Here is a 438-nt window from a genome sequence, read left to right as displayed (position 1 = left end):
CTCAATATGTTTGGACGCAATCAAAGGAATTTAGGCCAGTTTTAATGCTTGGCATGTTGGACCACCTTTCAGGATTAGTAAAGATCTTTTGTGGGTCAAGATGTTTGCACTTCCTCCAGAAATCAAAGGCTACGTGCCATTCTCTACAAGTCGAGGAAGCATAAAGGATGTTATTATAGTTTAAAAGCAATAATTATTCATTGTGAAAGGATTAAACTGGTGGATGTGGTTTTATGACTCTAGCGTAAACAAGTATCTGAACATACAGAAAATGTTTTGTTGTAGCTAGCATACTTGCACACGGCATGTCCAATTAAAGATTTCATGTGAGGTTGACCAAAGTTATTTAAATTCTGAATTTATTTAATATTTGGCTTTTGATTGACATGACTTTATGGTGTTACAAATGTATTTTTCCACAACTTTGACCCATTCTTC

Source organism: Xiphophorus hellerii, chromosome 15, assembly GCF_003331165.1.
Source record: "Xiphophorus hellerii strain 12219 chromosome 15, Xiphophorus_hellerii-4.1, whole genome shotgun sequence".
In the NCBI taxonomy this organism is placed as follows: Eukaryota; Metazoa; Chordata; class Actinopteri; order Cyprinodontiformes; family Poeciliidae; genus Xiphophorus; species Xiphophorus hellerii.
This window is presented reverse-complemented; position numbering follows the sequence as displayed.